This window comes from Chiroxiphia lanceolata, chromosome 5, assembly GCF_009829145.1.
Source record: "Chiroxiphia lanceolata isolate bChiLan1 chromosome 5, bChiLan1.pri, whole genome shotgun sequence".
NCBI lineage: Eukaryota > Metazoa > Chordata > Aves > Passeriformes > Pipridae > Chiroxiphia > Chiroxiphia lanceolata.
This window is the reverse complement of record NC_045641.1, coordinates 34,448,624-34,471,253: the sequence shown is the minus strand read 5'-3', so window position 1 is coordinate 34,471,253 and position 22,630 is coordinate 34,448,624.

Below are 22,630 nucleotides of genomic sequence, written 5' to 3'. Positions count from 1 at the left end.
TCTCCAGGCAACTATCAGCAAGACAAGAGGGCATGGTCTCAGTTGTGCCAGGGAGGTTTAGGTTAGATATTAGAAAGAATTTCTTTACAGAGGAGGTTTAGGTTAGATATTAGAAAGAATTTCTTTACAGAGAGGGTGATCAGACATTGGAATGGGCCTACCCAGGGAAGTAGTGGATTCTCCGTCCTGGAGATTTTTAAAAGCGGACTGGATGGGCACTTAGTGCCATGGTCTAGTAACTGCGGTTGGTAGTGGATCAAGGGTTGGACTTGATGATCTTGGAGGCCCTTATAACCCAGCTGATTCTATGATTCTATGATTTCCTGGTAAGACATAAAAGGAGAGCAGGGTGGTAAGAGAGAGCAAGGTGGATGTGATGGAAAGATGCAGACTGAAATGTCTAACCGATGAACATCAAGAGTACAAGCTTGGTGTTATCGTGGGTTGTAGGGAGGAGAGTGGAGGATGTAAATGGATATGCTTTTGGTCACGTTTTGATGAGGTGAGGAAGAACAACATTGGATCCTAGAGTGAGTCTAGTGATGGAGTAGAGAAGAAGTCATGCCTTCTTGAGCCCATATGGATGAACTGCCATGGAACCAATTGCTGCTATGGAGGCCCTGTAGCTGCTGGTTTGTAGGTAAATTACCTTTGGAAACATGGGTTTGATAATCTCTAAACCTTTTTAACTCATCCTCTTAGTAAAGAGAAACAAACTACCCTGCCCTTCTCAAGGACCAAAGGAAATGATTTATTAGTCTACTCATATCTACCAAACAGCATGTGTTGGTAAAGACTACCTATTTATGCCATGATTATAATTTCCTTTAATAAACATTTCTACCAGAGGACCAAAATAGCTTATAAACCTTGTCCCTGTGTTAATGTGGGCAAACTGAGATGCCAGACATCTGATACATGAGGTTTTTTAAATGATATAAAGGCACCCAGCTCTGCTTGGCTTTCCCTGGGAGCAGTACATCTCAACCCCCTTGTAAATTCTAGGCTAAGCGATTTGCCCCAGGGTCATGAAGTGAGTCAGTATGTTAAGTGGGAACAGAGACAGGCTATCTGACTCTCTGTTTCCTATCCTAACCACTGGACTACTCACAGGATATTTGGTCATGCAAATCTCATTGCACAATATCTCATCAGCAATGTTTGCCATGAAAAAATTGTCATCCTAACAGTACATGGGATCCCTTGAAGACAGAAAATAGTAAACCCAAGCTGTTCTGTATATCAGTACTACAGATGACACATCCCACGGTCAGATCTTATTACAATCAATATTTGTGGTGAAAGGACTGAGATGAATGATGCAGTCCTGATAAAATGGCCGTTAAAGACCAGATGTATGCACCTGGAAAATGAGACACACTGCATTAAGTATGAGGCCACAAGTATTCATTTCCTATTTGGGGTCAGTTCTAAAGTCAGATGAGATCACTTCTCATGCCAAGAAGACTTTTTTCAGTCTTAAAAAATTCATGTAAAAATAAAATAATGCAAGTCAGGTATTCATATAGGTCCACATAACCCAAAGAAAAATGTGTACATTTGTATATATATTTGTATTATAAAAGTCAGTTAGCCAGTGAAATAAATATCATCTTACTAGTGCAGCCAGAAGGAGAATTTGGCACTGTAAATGAAACTCCTTGGTATACTGAAATTAGGAGTTATAGTCAATTATCTGTTCAGTTATGTGTGTATATACTATATATATATAGTATTCTTTTAGTAATTATTCTAAATTTAAAATAAACTATAAAATTAAATGTGTCATTTGCATTCTGTGGGAAAATAAGAATCTGGAGAACTAGTTCATAATACAATACAATTTTCTTCTGATCCAGCAGTAGTAAATAAATACAACAGTAAATAAATGCAAATGTCTAGAACACTTTTTCCTTCGTATTCTATACAAAGATTGAACTTGCTGGGAGCTTTGCCATAGGATGTCCATTAACTGAGTATATAATCTATCACCTTTCCATTATAGTATCTTTAGCTGGAACACAAGACAAGGAAAACACCCATTTTGTCTTAAAAAAACCCACAGTTTCCCTCAGAAGCTGATTACACTGAGCTACAACAGAGTCTGTGGATGGGGAAAATGTTTTTCATTTCCACATGGCCTGTTAGCATTATTTACACTGTGGGACTTCCCAGATACCCAGAGGAGTGGAGCTCATGCTGCTAAATGTTGTAGAAACATGTCATGAGAAAATAGTACCTGCCTGCAGATACAACCCTTACGCTTACACTGTGCTCCTCTGTATTGATTTGACAATGCAAATCTGTTCCAGTTGCCATTTTCCAATACATTACAATGCCATAGTTTACTATAGTTTTCCTAGAATCATAGAATCAGCCAGGTTGGAAAGGACCTCTGAGATCATCAAGTCCAACCCTTGATCCACTACCACTGCAGTTACTAGACCATGGCACTAAGTGCCACATCCAGTCTCATCTTAAAACCTCCGGGGATGGAGAATCCACCACTTCCCTGGGCAGCCCATTCCAATGCCTGATTACCCTCTCTGTAACAAATTTCTTCCTAATATCTAACCTAAAACCTCCCCTGGCACAGCCTAAGACCATGCCCTCTTGTCTACTGATAGCTGCCTGGGAGAAGCGGACCAACCCCACCTGGCTACAACCTCCTTTCAGGTAGTTGTAGGGAGTGATGAGGTCTCCCTTGAGCCTCCTCTTCTCCAGGCTTCTCCAGCCCCAGCTCTCTCAGCCTCTCCTCATAGGGCTTGTGCCTTGAGTCCCTTCACCAGCCTGTTGCTCTTCTCCGGACCTGCTCCAGCACCTCAATATCCTTCCTGAACTGAGGGGCCCAGAACTGGACACAGTACTCCAGGTGTGGCCTCACCAGCGCTGAGTACAGAGGAAGAACTCACTTCACTGGGCCTGTTGGCCACACTGTTCCTGATACAGGCCAAGATGCCATTGGCCTTCTTGGCCCCTGGATTGAAAACCTGTAACAGGCCTTTTAATCCTTATGTACTGAAGAAGGAAAGTGGAGCAGCCAGCCAGCCTTGTTTTTGCAATCCAAGTGAACAGAGGGCAATACTAGGTCATACCTTTGCATGCATTTTTGCCTACTGGAGTATTTAACAGCTGCCTACCAGATGAGCCCTGTCTCCATCAGCAAATTCTGTTCACAATGAAGGGTAATCCTCTGCAGTTTAGTTGAAGTCCCATGAAGGTTAAGGAGCCATTGAACGGTGCTGGGAACATGAGCAGAGAACTCTGAGGAAAGAGTTTTAAGGCAAGCACTGACATCTGAATGTTGACTTCTTTGTTACTAAGATTAAAACTCAAGAAATGAACATGTTTGGAAACTAAAACAATGAAAAATTAACTTCCTTCTCATTCCCATTGCATTTTGGGTTTGAATTGTCAAAACCATTTGAAAACTTCTTTACCAGGACAATTACCTACCTCCAGCTGTGGAAAGCTGATAGGAGGTAGGCCCAAAATGGCAATGCAATCGCATGTTGGACATCTGTGGTCGCTGGTCAGGACAGACTAGAGAGTCTGCTGAGGGTTCTGCAATGGCAAGAACTGTGCATCAACCATCTTCAGAGCTGAGGCTGTGAAGGATGTAATTGGTTTTTTCTGCCACAGGTACCTTGAACAGGGGGTGCTGTTGTGACTGTTACAGCACTTCCCTGTCTCCTGGCTTTGATAAATCTGAAGGTCAGAAGTCTACACTGGATCTGCCAATCTGCTACCAGAGTAAATGGTATCCCAGACCTATGGCATTTGGAAGACATCAGTTCCCCTAATGAGAGATGACAAAAGCCCACGAGCAAGACCAAAACTTGGTGAGCTGAGGTGAGAGTGTAGGCATTTGGACATTTGTATCTGTCCTGTCCGGCTGGGTTATTGCAGTTACTGTCTTTGTTTGGATCCAGAAGCAAATTAACCTGCTCTCCTCAGTGGAGCAGGTTAGCATTAAACCTCTTTTTTCTGCTCTCTACCCCTGCATTAGTTTGTTGTGCACTTTGTTCTTTGCTTCCAGCTCTTACTTTGATTTTCAGAAGACTAAGTTGACTTAGGACCCCTTTGAGTCATCTCACCACCACATCACACCCTGACTCACTCAGTTCAGCTGTGTTCTATGGAGATAATACAGCTTACAAAACTTACATGAATCAAGTAAACAGAACACATTCTATGAAAGTAGAATCAAATGACATTTTAAAGATAGATTTAATGCTGTATGACTAGTTCTTGGGCATGTGACAGCATCTTCCTCTTTACAAAGTGGTTTTTTTTTTTTAAAAATAGCATGATGACAATACAGGTGATTGAAACATTTCCAACTGCCTGGAGAGAAAAATCTCTCCTGGTAGTCCCCATGACATATAGAGATGTCATTTACCTCAGTAGCATTTCAACATCCTATAATGAAATTCTATAAAACCTTAAGAAGCCTTTGGCTACAGTAGGAAATTGAGTAATTTGATTTAAACTCAGCCAGTGCTGGCTCTGGGTTTTCTGAAGGTGTGGACAAAGCCAAACACATTAAACATGAGGACACACGGCTAAAACACAGTTGAAGGGCAAGTAGGTCAAGAAGAGGTTGGCTTGCTTTCTTCTGACAGGTTGGGGCACGTTACACCAGTGTATGTGCATTTGGTTTAGCTCCTTCATCGAAATGACCTGTTTTGTCTTAATTTTATCCCTTCCTGAAACCAGGGGTTTGTGTAACAGCTACACAGAACAGCTGCTTGGACTGTGCATAGGCAGTTTACATTAGCCTGTTTTTTCTTGAGAAAGTCATAGTTTAAAAAATGGTTATGTCTATTTTAATCATTTTTGTCTTCTTTTGAAGTGTTTTTTCAAACATTAGCTTTTTTTTCCTTCAAAATAAAGTTTAGCTTTACAAATTAGTCTGATCTGTCATGGCCCCTTTAAACACAGCTGTTATACAATGTAACAGAGTTTTGAAAATCTAGATAAACAGCTACAAAGAAAGAGGTTTTCAAGTGTTTTTAACACATGGTCAGTTCTTGCTTACTTGATTTCCTTGGTTTAAAATTATAATTCAAAATACATGCTGTAGTTCACAGATGTCAGCCCTCAATAATAACACTTACATAGTGTGTTACATTTGCAAAGTAATGAACAGAGACACAGCAACTAATGATCCTCTAAATACCTCTGTGAAAGAGTAAGCATTATTTTATAGGAGACAAAATAGAGTTATGCTGTTTAGAGGAGGAAACAATTGCAACATTTTCCTACCATTGCAAACACCTACAGTCTTGTCAGTGATAAGAGCTGTTGGAGTCCTGATAGTGCTGCAGTTACTATATAGTAACTTCATTATATAACTTCATTATATAGCAGCAGCCTATTGAAGCTTAAGGTGGGGACCAGACCTTACTCAGTGGAACTAAATAGTTGGTCACTGTCCCAAAAACCCCAGATAATCAAAATTAGTGGTGAAAATACCCAATTTCATCCTACTGGGAGACCTCATGCTACCAAAAGAGACTGGTCAAAAATAACCAACAACATTTTAGAAATTAAATGACAGGGCCAAGGTCATCACCAAGGGACGCAGCGGCTAGGGTTCAGAATGGGATTTAAAAGTTTCTCTGCTGAGACTTTGGGCACTTATCCTTTCTCAGCAACATCACCCCTCTTTAACAGAGCTATTCTTGTGCCCTTTCTGAAAATTTTGCCATTATGCTCAGCAGCTGGCCTCACCAGGACATTACCACCCTGTTAAAAGAATGTCAGTCATGTAACGACAGAGCGCACATGATTTTAATGTGAATACTTCTGTGAATGAGAGAAAGGGCATGGGGATCATAAATCTGAAGTAAATGTTTTCCTTTTAATGAATTGAGAATGACTTCAAACTTAGGAAGTACTAAAATAAAGTGAAATTATGAATGAGCTTTCCCTTCATGGTAATCTCTAACAGCCAAAGTAAAGTGTATGGTATTTGTGTTGCATTTATAACAGGCAAGTGGGAATACATACGGAGCCATTAAAAGTCTAGCATAAAATATCATACAGTTCGTTTTTTCTACAAGACTACATGCTGGTTCCCCCAGATGAAGTTACACGTGTGCTTTCATCCTGAAAGCTCATTTTCAGATACTTAGAACTATGTTAAAACATCACCTTTTTGGAATGTGTGTTTCCAGTGTTGGACTGAACTACTTCAAGCAAAATTGGATAGACCTTTTGAGAAAATTGGGAATGAAGCAGTATGTTTGAGACTCTATAAAAACTACATGCCTTGATTTTTTAAAATTGATAACAGTTGCCTCTTAGGAAGCAGAACTTCCAATTTGCCCTGAGTGGTAGGACTCAGATGTCATCCTCTGTGGGAGTTAGGTAGCCAGATCCCTTTGGAGGCTGTGATTCTTGGGTTGTAGCTTAGATCCTCTGCGAAGATCAATTTAGAGCTGACAGAGTTCAGTCCAATACATTTGAGGGTGCACAGTATATGTTGTCACATAATGGACTATTGATGTAGAAATAAGGAGATTTCTTTATAGTTTAGGCGTTGAAACTGGGAAAGACTCAGGGGATTAAGACTCAGTTCACTTCAGCCATCAAAAAAAATTAGGTACCCAAGTTCAGACCATATGTAGTCAATGGCAAGAGATGAGACACCACTAAAGGAAGGCCTATCACAAAGCAGTATTACTAAGGTAGAGGAGGTGAATCACTCCTTAGAGGCACCCTTGATGAAAAAGAGAGCTGAAGTAGCTAGCTTTTAGTCAGCTAAAACTGCTGAGATAAAAAATGCTTTAGTACCAAATGCTTATCAGCAAAATAAAAATAAACCTAATTTCTTCACACACCCTTCAGTCCCTGCAACAAGTCCTTTCTTATGAGCATCTACAGTGTGTAATATAGAAGAAGGGAAAAGGAGGTCACTCTTTTACATAATATAGTGTATAAATAATATTAGTTTTCTGATATCCCATGTCAGCATGTGAACCAAAGGAAAATTTCAATCCAGTAGTTGCTCTGCTGTTAGTTTATTTATAGTCAAAGGCCAGAGTAAGCAGAAGAAAATAGACTTTCATTTTTAATTAGTGGATGCTTTTAAAATAACCCTACACTTCCCCTCCTCCTCTCCTTCTGTACAATATGCAAAGAACATGGCTTGGTGAAAGACTGTATTGACGGAGAGAGTGCCAAAAGGAGACCTTCTTCTGTCTGGTACTTTGTTTCCAGACATTTTTTACAGGAACCCTGCCGTACTGAGCATGGAAATTGTGCAGACTGAAGCACTGAACTGCTATCCAGAAAATAAAAGAATCCCTTACTTGATTACTTTTCTTATGCACACCTAAGAAAATCCATACCATCCACTCCCAGGGGGGAAAAAAAAGGAGGGAAAAGAAGGAAAAAAGGAAGGGAAGAGAAAAGAATAAATAAAAGAGAATGAATAGCTGGATATTGAGCCACCTGCCCATCAAGAAATAACAAAAGCAAGCTACCCACCCATCCCTATCTCTACCCTACCACAACAAAGGTTTTTATTACATGGTCATGTGTTTTCCAACACTCACCATGAACACACTTATATTTTCTTTCCATCATTCATGGTTGGGGATGAACAAGATGGAGATTTTTATGGTGTTTTCCCTTTTTTTTCCAAGGAACTGAATATAAGATGGATAGAGAGAAGAACTTTATGAAGAAAAGATGAGTTAGAGGAGATTAGTTCCTTAATATCCTGGTTTCAAGGTTAAATTTTGTTAGCTCTTTCAGAGAAGGGTCCTGTTTAGAGGAGAGGGTCTAAGGATGTTTGGTGTCTTTGCTGGTGAGGCCTTGGAGTCAACTCTGAAGTGACCCTTACTGCTTTGGACTAATGGACACACGTCATACAGATGTTTCCCTAGTTCCCAGCCCTACCATGGCCTTGATCTGACCCAGATCATGTAATAGAAACATCTTTGGCGCTGTCATGAAAGCAGCTTCTCTGTGCACCAGGCTATGCAGGCTCTTCGGTAAAGAATAAGGCAAGAAATTTCATTTGTTAAGTTATACACCAGAGGGAGTACCATGAATACAGTACAAACATCCCGATATTATGAAAGAAAAGTCAATTTAAAAATGACAGGACTTGAGCATTGTGATCCGCAGTTCACACTGTAGCTCCTGTTTGCAAAAATATGTCCAACAAGCTTCATTTACACTGCACTTTCCATAAGCAACCAGACTTAGAGGCTGTTGAAAACGAAATTGTTCCTTACATATTTTTTTTCCAGGATGGATCCTCATCTATTTCTTGTTGAGAAAACCAAGTTAAAGTGGTTTCCTGTAGGTAATAATAGATAGTAGGATCCATGTAGGGTTTGCATTAAATAAACACAGTTCTCAGATTTGGAACTGCTTTAAGACAATATCCAAGAATTTGCAGCCCTTTATGATGTGTATGATGATTGAAGTCCCTCCTCCTCTCCTTGTTCAGCCCCTACATGAACATGCAGCTTTAACGTCAGTCTGCTTGCTGAAGGGATTCTATGATTAATAACTCATCTTCTGTTTTCATCCCTTGTAATTCTTTTCCCCCTGCCCCTCTGGAAATGTTACAAGTTTCATTACAGAAGAGAAGTCAGTCCCTCACTTTTCACCCGTACTTGAGTCAGCAATGTTGAGCTTCTCCCTACAAAAAATGACATCCAGAAATCTGCCATATACTTTCCTAATGACTTCAGGAGTTTACTTCAGTTCTAGGATTTGAACTACGGAGGAGACACAATGGATCCAATACACTTCCTGGTGTTCTGACAGGTCTTCTTTCCTACTTTCTTACTGTTTTGTGTTGTGTCGTCTTCTGCATTTCGTCAGGCTATTTTTAGACTCAGTCCCACCATGCAGCTGAATTTTTTTCTGTCCAGTAACATAGTGCAAAAAAAAGGTAGTCCCCTCATTGAAGGCAACTCTGTAAATTAGAGAAAAGGTTTGTATTGTGTGCAGATTTGATAACTGACTGTGGGCTGAGTCACTGCTGCTCTTTGTCTGAGAAATTCAGAATCCATTAGGCTGATAGCCACTCTTCTTCTGAGGAAACTACAGCCCTTGTGGCTCTTCCTGTTTCCTTTCAACTTTCTTAATGTGATAGTGGAAGAGGATATCCTAAGGTCAGACATTAAAATGTGAAGTTGTGAGGTGATGATTAAATGGGAACACAGTGAAAACTTCACTCTTCATTATTTTAATATAGTGCAGCCAGTGCTGATATAATCATTTCCAGCAGATATTTAAGGTAGTTATAGAAATGATTAAAAGAAAGGCCTTTCATTTATTATCTTAATTATATTTTCTGTGTTGCCTTTATTTTTTTCTGTCTTTTCCCAGAGACCAACATTAAATGTTTGGGTTTGAGTCTTATACGCCCATTTTACAAGACAGTAATATATTTTCAGCTCTGTTTTGCTCTTTGATCTTTCAAAGTATAATGTCTCACAAAGTGTTATAGCAGTGGCCACTTCAGTTGAAATTCATAAACATTTTCCATCATGACTCCATTGTTCCACACTCTTGTAAACTTCTGAAAAATCCATTTGGGGCTGAAACTGTCCATTCTCAGTCACTGCAATTTAAAACTGGGGAGTGATCTGTTCAGCTCTTTTTTACTTATGGGAACATAGAGAAAAAGAAGCACTGCTTTTCCCACAGTAAGTGCTCTTCTGAGCAGTGCTACAGCAAAACCAGCTGAAATATTAATATTGAACTTCTTTTTGTGATCTGACTGCAGTTAGTTTGTTTATAGAACATTCTTCTACATCAAACCATACAGGTAGAACAAGTGACAGCATCCAGATGCATGGCGCTGGTAGATGTGGTCTCTCAGCTTGCAGGAAAGTTATGATTCAGCAACAAGAGAGTGCTGCAGAACTGCTCATGGGCTTGAAGAGAGACACACATTTATATTCCTTCTGAAAATGGGTTATAGTTGAAGGTCAAACTCATAGTAACCAAGGCAAGCTCCCACATGAAAACAATAGAGTAAATTAAAATGCTATGCCTTACATGGTGAACGGGCGCTAGAGCTCTGTCAGTCTTTGCTTCTCAGCTGCAAGGGAGGGGAAGTGCAGGCGGCATTGCCAAAACTCATATGCACCTGCACTGACTTTACACTTTCAAGGAGAATAGCCACACAGGGACAAATTGCCGTTCCTGCTTTCATTATTTAAATGCCAAAAGTATTAATTATTTACATTTTTTTCAACTGAGACTCCAAAATACAGAGGATGTGCAGCTAAATTACAGTTTGCTATAAGAACCTTACTTTTGCATTTCCCAACATTTTGTTATTGTAGCCATTCCTCTGTAGCAAAGTATCAGCTTAGGCTTTTTCCCTCCATGTAATTTTAGACTGAGTGCAGAGTGAGTACAATAACCTCAGTAAATTAAAATGTCATGTGATTTCCTTTCTGTGAGCCGAGCGGATGTGTCTGCAGAGCTGTAATGAAGGAGGGCGAGCACAAGAATGGAGAGCTTGCGCTCCAAGCACATCAAAGCCCTTCAGTGCTTGTAGAGTTCATGTGCAAAAAATGCAAATGCTGTGCGAAATTCCAATTTGAATGATGTATTTGGATGAGTTGTGGTCTCCTATCTGCTATTAAGTCCTCATCTGGAAAGAAAGTATGATGGAAGAGGATGGAAAAGTCTTGGACAGTAAAGATGTGCTAAGATTAAGCACATCAGTAAAAGCCTTGAGACTGGTCTCTAAATTGTTACACCTGGCTGAGATTACAGTCTTTTGCCAGTTCATGTCCAGCACTTACTTGGAGCATAACTGTGGGCTTGTGCAAGTGGTCATGAATTCTTTTAGTTTTAACTTCAAGTCTGGTATTTTCACTTTTCCTTTTCCTTTAGAATCATTAGGGCTGTCACTAAATCACCTCTAGGAAAGGGAACAGACTCATGATGTTTTGAAGAGATGTACAGGGCAGTTGCTGGCCAGAGCTTACTTCTTTCAGATCCTGTTACATAGAGTCAAAAGCCTGCAGTGCTTTACAAAGCATTCAGCATGAATGAACTCAGGAATAGGTTCTCAGGATCTAGGTCACCTAATGAATTCTAAGAGAGTGGAATCAGGTTATGAATTGAAAACACCAAATAGCAGATACTTTTCTTTGTTTAAGCTGGCTGCCTGTAATTTCTGAAATACAATTGACTTCTTTCAGTCCCAGCCCTGCTGCAGAATTTTGTGGGGATGACAGAAGGATTTGTATAGTCAAGTGTGCAATTCTACTCCAAAAACTGGCTTCAAAATGGCATTATGCATTAATGATTCCCAGAACAAACTTGCTCAGTTCAAAAGTGAAAAACTGAAGGATTTTATGTCTGCCAGCTCGGCAAATTCCCCCCTGGGATGTGAAGTCAAGCTTGCACTATTTCCTTCTCACACATCATCATCGTCATCATCAGTAATAAAGATTATGAGGACCAAGCTGTGCCTCAGTTACACCTATGAAAACTCCAATATGTTTCATGGGGTTATGCAGATGTAAAGAATTGTCCTCCTGTGGTTGCAGAGCTGTGCTGCAAGGCCAGCATCGCCCAGGGACCTGCACATGGGACGAGCCCCACCCCCCCCCCCATGCCCTGCAGCATGGGGGGGCAGTGCCTACATGTGACAGGTCTGACCCTGCAGTGTTACCTCCTCATCACCCGAGCTGCTACACCAGGTGAGCCCTACAGGGATTTGTGGATGGAGTTAGGCACTGTGCAGGCATCCTTTCTCATATAAAAGGTGAAGGTCTGCTTGTAAATGCCATGGTTGCAGCCAGACCCTGGTGTGTGCGCTCAGGACCAGGCATCGTACTAGGAAAAATTCTTCACTATGGGGGTGGTGAGGCACAAAACCAGATTGCCCAGAGAAGTTGTGGATGTTCCATTCCTGGAAGTATTCAAGGCCAGATTGGATGGGTCTTTGTGCAAGCTGGTCTCGTGGGTAGCATTGTTGCCCGAGGCAGGGGGGGCTTGGAACTAGATGATCTTTAAGGTCCCTTTCAACCCAAAATACTGATGATTCTATGAATATCAGCTATGGAAAGGCTTTAGACTTCATGTCTGCTATCCCGGTGCCTGGGGTTTCCTTCTGTGTCACGGGGCTCAGACTGTGGGCTGTCTTTGAGCCTGGATTCATGCCTGTGTTGCAGAGCAGCTCCTGTACCTTCAGTCAGCTGAATATGTAAGGGACCCAAATGACTTCCCACAACTTTCGGAGAAGAAAGGCAATGTTGCAATGAGATTTAACCCAATTCATAAAGTAGTGCATAATAGGGAACAGAGTTCCTGGGGAAAGAAGTGTTATTTTTCCTGCAAAGTGTTATTTTTGTCACTCCTCAGAAGAGGGCTGCACTTCAAGCCTGCCTCAGTGTGATGGGAGTGACTGAAAGTAACACCTGACCTAAGACACATCGTCCCTTTTCCGTCAGAAGAACCAGAGGGTGCACCAACATTTTGCAAGAGGTTCCCAAATGACATTTCTCTGTGGAAGTGCAGCACTGGACAGGGCTGAGCAGCTAAACTTCCTGTATGAGATTTCAGGATCAGACTCTACATGAGTTCAAATTCATCCTGTAACATGAATGCAACAGTCCAAGTGAGAAAGCAGGTGGCTTTGAGTGCTTTGAGAGTAAGTTAAAGGGCTTTTTCAACTATGTAATGGCTTTGTCTTTTATGTTGCTTTGTATTTGATGTCTACCTGATGTAGACTGTGCTTGGGAGTAACTCCAAGAGGCTCACTGTAGCCACAAAGGAAGTATTAAAAGAGGAGAACTAGACCATACATTTGTTAAACCATGGGCTTTTGGGGAGTATTATGAATTTATTGCTTCCCTAGATTACTTTTTTAATGTTGCAGATGTCTGGATAGTAAGACCCATCTTCTAAGCAGCACAATGCACAGCTGACAAAAGCTTTTTTGACATGCTCTCTCTGTACCCTTTCACTGCTAGACTGTCCTGGATGGAGATGGTAGAGTTAAGCTGGCATAATTTCCATAGCACCAGGTGTGTTCCCAAAGAGCAGTAGCAGCTTTCCTTGCAGATGAAAGATGTTGAGAGGCTGCTGAAATCCTCACAGCTATGGCTGTCTTATCTTTACACTCCTCCATCACCTTCTCTGTCTCTAATGCGTCCTTGGTACTGATGTTTCTGTACGGTTGTCTCTGTGTTTCACAACCCAGATGACTCTTTGCCAAACCAGTCAGCTCACTCTTGCTCTGAGTGCAACCCTTTCATATGAAGGGATTGGAATGAAGATGAATTATTTCATTTTTGCACTAAGAAGTAATGTTATCCTCAACTTTTTTTTGTGTGTCAAACTTCTACCTATATGAACTACACAGATGGTTGTGAACAGACACCCTGCTGAGCTATTCTGGGTGAAATTATTCTGTATCACAAAATGCCAACAAGATCACTCAGAATTGTACAATACAGTGGGAGCACAGAACCTCTGCTGGGAAAAACTTGTGTTTTACAGATAAGTCAAAGGCTGTGGGAGCCCATGGAAGCCCGTATCTTCCTCATAACTTGTACGCTGCAGATAATAAACCCATGGAAGGGTAATAAATGCTTTTTTAAAGCTTTTTGCCACCAAAAGCGCTTTGGGTTCCCTTCAGTCTGCAGCTAGGGGATGTTTCCAAAACTTTTTCAAGCACCTTTTTAAATTTCACACATCCTTGGTGGCTATGAAATAACCAGCCAGGCTTCCCAGGCCAGGGGCAGCAGGACTTAGTTACACATGGAAAATAGAAGTTATCATGCTGGAGAGGAAGGAAAGCATGCAGGTCCATAAGGGGGTATCATTTACATGCCACAGGAACCAAAAAGCTGGTTTTCAGAAGGGAAGTCAAGGAGCAGAGTGAAGGATGTAAAGGCACGTGCCATGTACTCCTCACAGCTTTTTGTTGGTAGTTTTCTCTGCAACAAACTTGCCCCTTACTCTCAACAGATATCCACTTCCAGCAGTTTCCAGCCAGGTAACTTATAGCACCATGTTTCAATCTGATGCCTGATGTTGCACAAGGTGAAAGCAGGCACTTTATAGCATTATAGAAATCCTCTACAGAGTAAACTAAGTGACTGTAATCCAGCCACTTGCTCCTGACATGACAACAGCCTTTTCTTTCACAATATTAAAAAAAAAAAAAAAAAAAAAAGGCAAAAAAATCCTTTATTAAAAGTTTGTTTCAAACTAGCACTGTTCCTGAGATGCTGGTACCATGAGTACCTATGGTGTGAGCATTAATGTACCCAGACAAGATATTTATACTCTCTTGTTGTCTCCACTTCCTTTGAGCAGTGCTAGGTGATGGTAATGAGGTTTGTGGCCTCTTCACGCCCTTTCATCTATCACAGCAATCTTCCCAGTGTCATTCTGCTAGATTTATCTGATGTCATGTTGGGTGCTTTAATGAATTGTCAGAGTGTTATAGAGTTTGCACGGACCTGAAAAGATCCTGTCCAGAGGTGGAAAAATGGGGACCCACAGGCCAGATCCAGCCCACCAGAACAGCCAGATCATGTAATTATTCGCTCCCAGCCATAATTCATCCTCCTTCAGGAAGGCCTCCAAGAGGCAAGCAGGGGCTGGGGAGATGGATGAGTTATCACACCAACACACACCCACTACCTCTAGGATTCCTTGTGATGTGACCACACGTGCCTCTGTCAGCTCACCTTTCAAAAGAAGGTCCATGTATCATTTTGTATCCTCCACAGAATTTCACCTGCAGACAGCAACAGAACTGGACTACCTCTTGATGACCATGTTCTGCTGCTTTTCTGCATCTCATTTATTCCCTTACTGGTGATAGGAAAACAGATTTCTTTGGAATTTTTGTCTGTTCTCTTAGACATCATGTACTGCTGCCTTCTGCAACTCTTGGGGTCTACAACCAACCTGGTCTCTAGCAATGCTCAGTCTAGTTGTTCATGTAGATACGGCCTTACCTGGTTACTATGTTAATCTAAGACTGTAACTGGAGTCCTTTTCAGCGTAGAATAAAGTATCTCATTCAAACAGAAGACTGAACCATGTTTTACTCAGTCTACTTTGTGGACTTCACATTTCTATTGTATTTTCTTCCAAGGAAAGGGTTTACTGAGCTTTTTTTGTTTGTTAATTTTGATAAGGAGACTGGAATTAACCAACACACACACATGCACACACACACACACACATGTACACATTGTTTTGTATGTATATGTACATATATATAGCTATATATAACAATGTGTGTGGGTTTTTATACTGAGTATTACAACAGGAACAGTTCTCTTATAGTTCACTCTTAGTTCTCCTCAGTGGATGCGATTAACATACCCTTCAATGATTCTGAAGGTCTGGTCGTTACCTAGTTTTTGCTAAACAAAGTTGCATTCAGCATCTCTTCATATGGCAAGTACTGACTCCTTTATTCCCTAGGACAGAAATGCCTCCACAAGAAGGAACTCCCTTAGTGTGAAAGCAAACTTTGCCTGCTGGCATGAGGCCAAGCTCCTGCTGCTCCTCCAACAGCCTGGCTGGCTGCTTCTCAACACTTTTTTCAGAAGATAGCAGCCACCTTTCTTGTCCTGCTCAAGGACTCCTTTTCCCTTCTCTCTGTGTTTGTGAGTATAGTGTCTGTGGAGAAATGCTCTGAGCTCCAGTGTGGAGGGAGGGAGGGAGGGAGAGAGGGAGGATGGACAGAGATGGACAAGCACAGGACCAACCTGATCTCACCAGCTCCAGGTCTGCAGACCTCCATTCCCTTCTAGGCACATTGTGTGGCTGATGTTGGGCAGACCAGAGGGCCCTGGCTCCTCTCTAGTGTGATCTAGGCATTGCTGGCCAAAGTAGGCTGTTGTTTCAGGGAGCTTGGGCTGCTCCATGTCTTGTGGACCATTTCCTGCATGTGGCAGAGAAGCAACATGGTCTTGCTGGGCACCTGGGGTGGGTGCAAGTCACAGCTGCCCATATGTTGGGATGGTTTCTTGTGCTTTGTTTGTGGTTCTGCTCCTCTCCCTGTCCTGTGGGTTTTCCATGAGCTACTTGTGCAAAAGGAGAGGAGAGGCCAGAGAACATTGAGTCTCTGACCCCAGCACAATTAGCCCTGGGGGTCAAAGGGCTGCCAACTGGTATCTTATTTGTCTTATTGTCCTTGTCAGGGTCCTTTGCTGAGGCAGGAAAGCAGGGGCTATATAAGCAAAGCGTAAAAGCAATTGTTTTCTGGGCAATGAACAGATCAGGTGAAGGCTGTTTCCTTTCTCCCACCTGTTGCATTGCAGACCCTTTTAGACAAAACAAGTGGCTGCACAAGAGCCAGGGGCCATCTACAGGATTCGGTATTGTGTGGGTCTAATTCTTTAATCCTGTGCCATTCTTACCAAGTGATCACTGACTGACTGAAATGAAAAATCCTAAAGTAGAGATTGTAAAAGTGCAAAAATGGAATCAGTTGAACCGTGGCTGATTAAAAAGAAGAAGACTAGACATTGAACAACAAGTGGATCAAATTTGTCTGGTTGCAGGATTGACATGTCTCTGGTGTTGTCTGCAACAAGAACCAAATGCTAATTGACTGACACTGTTCAACACCTTATCAACTGTGACTTAGGGCTCTCCCTGTGCATGACTTCAGAAAAATAAGCCTGCCTTTATGCTTATCCCAGTTTTGTGATTTTCAGTGGACCTATTTTTCTGATGCTAATGGGGGTAATGTACTTTGTTGCTACTGTTTTGCAAAGTGCTTTTGATGAAGCACACAGAGGAAGCTTTCACACAGTTTGGATTCACTAATTGGAAAAAGACTTGAGACAAATCTGAATGGCACCATGTTTCCCCATGTCATCACGGAGCTGTTGATACTCTTCAAAAGACCACAAGGAATGGTGGTGACATACTTCGTTTTCAGAACTTTCAGATGAAGGGAGAAAACAGGAAGATTCTAATAAAAATGCTAAGTACAATATATTATCTTGCCAACAAGAACTTGTCCTATGAAGCCATTACTCAAAACAAGATGAAAATATGAAGAATTTGACCACAGGTTTTCTCTTTTCTTTTCTTTTCTTTTCTTTTCTTTTCTTTTCTTTTCTTTTCTTTTCTTTTCTTTTCTTTTCTTTTCTTTTCTTTTCTTTTCTTTTCTTTTCTTTTCTTTTCTTTTCTTTTCTTTTCTTTTCTTTTCTTTTCTTTTCTTTTCTTTTCTTTTCTTTTCTTTTCTTTTCTTTTCTTTTCTTTTCTTTTCTTTTCTTTTCTTTTCTTTTTCTCTTCCTCTCCTCTCCTCTCCTCTCTGACCCTCTCCGACCCTCTCCGACCCTCTCCTCTTCTCTCTTCTCCCCTCCTCTCCCCTCCCCTCTCTCTTTCTCCTCCCCTCCCCTTCCTCCCCTCCGTTTCCTTTTCCTTTTCCTTTTCCTTTTCCTTTTCCTTTTCCTTTTCCTTTTCCTTTTCCTTTTCCTTTTCCTTTTCCTTTTCCTTTTCCTTTTCCTTTTCCTTTTCCTTTTCCTTTTCCTTTTCCTTTTCCTTTTCCTTTTCCCTTTTCCCTTTTCCCTTTTCATTTTTCTTGGAATATGATCCCAGGACTTTTAAATGGTTGAGAAAGAGGCTAGTCAAGTTCACACATCCTGATGTACTGCCTCAGTAGTAAAGGATATTTCTATGAAGTTTCTAGGAAAGTGGCATTCTGGTGTGGCAAATAAAAATAAGGGCAAATAAGGGCAGTTACAGTAATATGTGCAGTGTGTAGGTGACACAATGCTTTTGAAGGTTTTGCTTCAAGATAGCCTGTACACTGACAGAGATAATTATATCTGCAATCAGGTCATCTCCAAAACCGGATATTGACTACTATTGTGGGTCATGTTATGCTGGTTTTGTTTGGCAGCCTGAAAACATTAAAAGGAACCACAGCTCATGAGTACATGTTGTCATGGGCAAGCTATGACCTTGCTGACCATAAAGTGTGCAGTGCAATGTTGTGAAACTAGAGCTCAATGAGGGTTGATATGGCAATGAAGATGGGAAAATCCAAAGGAACTGATACTGATAGAATTTAGAAAGTCTTAAATATTGAGCAGAAAATCTATAGGTCATATGTTACTGTCACAGAAGTTCTGTCACTTGGAAAATAACTTTTTGTTTCAGTCCATGCAACAGAATAGACAGAAATTATTCTAGGAACAAATGCATGAGAAAGCTGGGAGTGAAATGACAGATCTGAGCCTGTCTGGCACAGTCAGACAGGTGATGACTCTGAGATTAGCTCAGTTGGTTAAAGCATGGTGCTAATAACAGCAAGGATTGTGGGTTCAATCCCTGTATGGTCCATTCACTTAAGAGTTGGACTTGATGTTCCTTGTGGGTCCCTTCCAACTCAGAATATTCTGTGAATTTTAAAGGTGAATGACATTTTCAGGAAGATATCAAGGGTAAGAGAGGAACCCAAACATGCACATTGAGACAAGAAACTTTATGGTCTCATCAGTTCAGAAATAACAAATTCTAATGAATATTCAACCAAGACGTGGCCATGAAGTTTGTGTCATTATTTGAAATGCTGAAGTTCTCAAAACAACTGTAAAAGAAATGTGTTCAATGAGGCATGTTTCTTATTTCAATAAAATGAATTGAATTTTTTGCTTACCCTCTTGCAAAATGGCTAGAAACTTTCCAGAAGGGTATTACAGATACAGTTCAGAGTTTGTGCTCTTGAGGCACTAAATTCTAGGCATACTGAATCTGAACGAAATAAAGATAAGAGATTAAAGCTTAATTCATAGGTTACATTAGGTCCCTGCTTCAACATCATTATTTAGAAGAGACTCTACCTCTGATTATTATCGTTAATGTGTATATATGTTCTACATTTAGTCAAAATGCATACCATCTGCTTTCCGAATCAGTGTAGTTGATAAAAATTATTTTAGTGGTATCCATGCTGAAAAGGACACTTCTTATGATCAGCATGAAAGAAAAAGTGGTTTCAGTTTGGATTAGGACAGTCATGACTCAATTACTGCACAATTTTGTAAGTCTATGAGGACAAAACTGGTGACCTACAGCATATAGCTACTGTAGAAGAATTGTTTTCAAGAAATGAGCAATCAATCATGTGCTAAAACTTTTTTTTAATTTGTTTATAATTCATGGGGGTTTTAATACTGAAAAGAGTAGTTTTTCAAAAGATTCTTTTTTAATATGAGTAAATGGTCCAGTTTTGACAAGGTGCAGTAATGTAGTTCTGTCCCATACTCCATCTCTCCTTTATAAATAGAATTCCTAAATATTGAGGAAGACACTAAATCTATTACCTTGGTCCTGGTATCCTGTGTCCTACAATTGTACATGGAAATACAACATGAAACTATAGAAAAGGATAAGGTTTCCTCAGCTGTATGGCTCTTGATCAGGCCTTCTTAGTCAAGATTATCAGGAGATGCTGTGGTATGCACATTTCATGAGAAACAATGTTTAAATTTTTGAAATCAACTGTTTCTTGGTTTTAAAGATTAATTGAAAAAAAAAATCAGAAGCAATTGGGTGTGATCTTGTGAGACCCAAGGACTAGGACCTCTCAGAAGGCTATTTGTAAAAAGTCAGGCTGATTTTGATTTTCACTATTCAGAATACAAGAAGAAATGTGAGGAAAAAGAATAAAAAATAGAAAGACAGTCACAATAGATAATAACATGTATACTGGATTTGTAGAGCACTTTCTTTTTGCTAGGATATTATCTGCCGCATGAGCAAAGAGCTGTAACTACAAAATTTATTTTTATGTGCAATAAATCAATTAATTTGTACCATTTCTTCAGATTGCACAATGGTTCTACATCAGACAAAATACATCCCTCTCGAGTTGGGCAGTAACTGCAGCCAACATCTCTCTCATTCCAATGACATACCTTTTGTAGGCAAGAAATTACATACAAAAAACCCATTGTACTTTCCCTCCTGCCAAATGTGATACAGCTTACAGGAGACAAAAGAGCAGAATGGTTCCTTTTAATAGATCTTGAACCTTCAAGTAAATATAGAGAGATTGCTCAATTGCTAACCTTTGAAAACTGAACCCGCAGCTTTGATTGTAGTAGCTCAAACAAACCAAACTGTGCAGGACTTGCCCAGCAGTAATAAACAACAAACAAGAGCTCTCAAATATTGCTCAGCCGAGCACAGTGTTGGCAACCTGCCAGACGTCTAATGGCAACTTCTGATCTGCATACAGTGGCATGGCATACAGCCACCTGTGGCCATGGGAGGGATGGCAGCAGCCCAAGGGACCAGGATGGTTCTCCTCAGCCAGCTCCACGGGTTGGTGGTGGAGCAGAGGGGAGACACTGGGGAAATCGTGGGTATCTGTGGGTCACATTTGGCCTCTGCACCTCCCCTGGTCCTTACATGTAATGAGTCAAGGAATAATACATACACAAGTCATGGAGAGCAGTAATACAACAGAGCACAACCACTGTGGTCAAAATAAATAAGACTAACAGCACTTTCCATTCAGAGTGGTGCTACTTGTAGCAACAGGGAGCATTTTATTATATTTAAAGGAAAATAGCTTAGGAAGAATATAGCGCTTGGAGAAGAAAATCACTTTTGTAGAGAAAGGCCTGCTCCCATTCACATTGAAATCACCAACAAAACTCTGACTGCTCCTTCCCAGGAGGCTGGTTTGGCCTGACAACAGCAGTGATTTTTGCAGGTTGTAAGCCTGTGCGTTATCATGGCAGAGCCCTAGTGAAACACTGGGTGGTGAAGGGGGTAATTTTCAGCAGAGGGATCAATATTCAACTTCCTAAGTACCTGGGAGCAATTCCCTCACTGATGCCACTCCGTGCTGTGCTCCACTGCCTTCCCCATTAAATGTATTTGAACACATAAAGTTGACCTCCGCATGCATAGAAAGGTTCCAAGGGGGAAAAAAAAAGATGAGTTTTCTTTAGGATTGCCAATATGGGCAATATCGCTTATTTGTAGTTATTACTCTGGTCAACAGGAGGCTAGGGGGAAATAATACCTGCAGAAACACCATACCTGATGAGGGAACCCCAGCTAGAGAGCAGTAACAAAGAGACCAGGCGTTGACGGTATATAAATTAATCATGACTGCATGACAGGATGCTTTGTGCAAAAAAGCAAATAGCTATTTTTGGACACATTCCACGGGAACCTGAGTAAATCAGTGATATAAAGCATTCCCCTTTTCACAGCTCAGGACTTGGGCATGAGACCCTGCCTCATGTTGGTGAGCACTTAGTCAAACCAGCAGTCCCACTGACTCCAAGAGCATAACTCATGTAATCTGTTTTGTTCTGCGCCCCTTGAGTCAGAAGAGTTACTGATAAACCAAGGGCATCTAAAATTCAGAAACACAATTGATAAAAAGGTCAGGGACCATGAACTACTGGTAAAAAACAGGTAGACTTTGCTTAGGCTGGTGAAGAGGTGACAATGGGAATACACCTTTTGTCTGGAGATGACACAGTTGTTACTGAATGATTTAAAAAAAAACACTCTAGGAAAAAATTCCATGAAAGGGAGAAAAGAAGGTGCAATCATACCATCATAGTAAAACTCACAAGCTCAACTGTATGAAAAGGTCTTTAACGATGTATTCAGTCAGGCAAGAACAAGTATTCCCCGAGAAATCACTGAGGTATATAGAGCACCCCCTCCTGAATAGGTGCAAGACAAAGCCAGACTTAATACTTAGGAGTGAATGTTAAACAAATAAGAATTCAAGTAACAGTATTAAAAAGTGCTACAAACTTAGCCTCTCTAAAACTCAGGAGGGCACTCAGTAATGGTTGCCACTACAATTTTATTGTAATTAAAGGACACTCTAATCTCAAAAAAACCAAAAAAAACAAAAAAAAACCAACAAAAACCCAACCAAACAAAAAAAAAAGGCCAAAGTAGAATCATAAATAAAACCAATAGAAATAAATGATTGAACAGCAACAGTGGTTGTAACAATTTCATCACTGGGAAAGAAAAAAACCCCACATTTTCAACCTTTCTTGATGTGAAGGGGAGAAAAAACAAGTTAGATTTCAGAAATGGAAATCACACAGTCTTAGGTTCTTAGAATATTACAGATCTGCCAAAGGGCTTGTGACTGCAAAACCTACTGGTGGACAAATGGATTCATATGCCTGAACATAACCAGGCTACTTTTAGGCTGTAAATTTGTACAGCATTAATGCTCAGACAGAGTTCAAGAAGTGTTTGGACAATACTCTCAGGCACATGGTGTGACCCTTAGGGATGGTCCTGTGCAGGGCTAAGGGTTGGACTCGATGATCCTTGTGAGTCCCTTCCAACTCAACATATTCTCTGATTCTGTGATAAATTTCACTGTGTCTTAAAAGATATCCAACATATTAAAAAAGACACTATGAGACTGAATATTGTCACAAGACAGGAAGGTCATGAGTACTGTAAATAAATTATAAGCCAGGTTCTGGGGTCATGATTCTCCAGACTGTCATGAGATAAATGGGGGAATTGCTTATGCAAAGCACATAGCTGGAAATTATGTTTTAACTCTATAGCCAACTCAAGGCTTTTGAAGTGCAAGGAGATGTTTAAAATTATGCCAGTATTATTAAGCTGATTCACA